The 1328-nt window shown below is 40.1% G+C and overlaps 1 pseudogene; it reads right to left on the bottom strand.

Annotated features, from left to right (window-relative positions):
- Positions 1 to 1104, bottom strand: LOC107690640 (microfibril-associated glycoprotein 4-like; annotated as a pseudogene).
- Between the last annotated feature and the right edge of the window lie 224 nt (positions 1105 to 1328).

Below are 1328 nucleotides of genomic sequence, written 5' to 3'. Positions count from 1 at the left end.
CTAAAACACATGTTTGATCTTCATGATGATGGATTTCATACTGTTTTCCTTCCAGGTTAACCAAACAACACCAATGGTGCTATGGGGGGAAGCTTCTGTCCATAAATACAGACCATTGGGGTTTGCATTGTGACAGCTGTTGTACCAAAATCCCCCGAGATGATATTTGGCACAGTTATATGCCCAGGGATCTTGGTCCTTGTCAAAAGTGGAGAACTTCTGATCATTGTGAGTAGATAAAGAGTCGCCTGCAAAGAAAAGAAGCATCGCTGAGGACAATAACTCAAAGGAAATGTGTTTTCATGAGTATAAATGAAAGCGTCCTACCAGCTCCTCCATCAGTGAATCCTGAAACATGCAGCTGATATCCATCGGTTTCACAACCCACAGAGAAGGACGAATACAGAGCGAAAACTTTATTTCCTTCAAAGTCCTCCAGATCCACTCTCAGCATGTACTTGTTCTTACGTGTCAGCTGGTACATGTTCTCCAGCCCTGATCATACACACACATGAAGAACACCTTCAACCAAACACTGGACATGAACATCCACACAAACACACACACGCTGTGAGATCTTACCCAGCCAGTATTCTCCCTCCACATTCCCAAATCCTCTCTTGTACTAATCCCACGGCCGATAGAAATTCACATTGCCGTCCATTCTCCTCTGAATCACCTGTGATGGGTTTATAGAGAATATATGATTCATAATGAATGTGCTGATGTGTTTAATGATCTAGAATCACATTCGTACCGTCCATCCTCCGCTGTCTTCATCTTTCCCACATGAGATCATGTGACAGTTAACACTGACAGGAATGTCTGATGTTGGATAAATGGTATAAATCCCACCAAGCGTTTGTCCTGATTTATAAATGTAAGAACAGTCGACCAGCATTTCTTCATCATGTCTGCATTCGCTCATCAGTACAGCCGGAAGAAAAGCCACCAAAAATACCAACATCTACATGAGACACAGAGAAAGAGATTAACTTTACACAGAAATTAATGGGAAAACGTAGACTTATTGAATGTAGAGTTATTGATGAATTTACTGCCATCTTCTCAATCTCTCCTCAGTAAATCACAGATTCGATTTATCTAAAAAAAAGTTATATAAACATTTTCATAGGTCTATTTTTCAAATTGTATAGATGTCAATGTTCTGAGGTGAAAGAAGAATGAAACAGTAACTCACCGTTTGTGTTGTGCCTTGAGTGTTTGTGGATGAAAGACTGAAAAACACCTTTATATATATCTGTCAGATTCTCAGGCTCCTCCTCTGCGTTTCAGTATAAATGTACATAATGAAGCCCCACATATTG

Source organism: Sinocyclocheilus anshuiensis, unplaced genomic scaffold (assembly GCF_001515605.1).
Source record: "Sinocyclocheilus anshuiensis isolate Anshui unplaced genomic scaffold, SAMN03320099.WGS_v1.1 scaffold3226, whole genome shotgun sequence".
Classification (NCBI taxonomy): Eukaryota; Metazoa; Chordata; class Actinopteri; order Cypriniformes; family Cyprinidae; genus Sinocyclocheilus; species Sinocyclocheilus anshuiensis.
The sequence above is the reverse complement of the archived record's forward strand: the minus strand, read 5'-3'. Positions and strand labels throughout refer to the sequence as shown.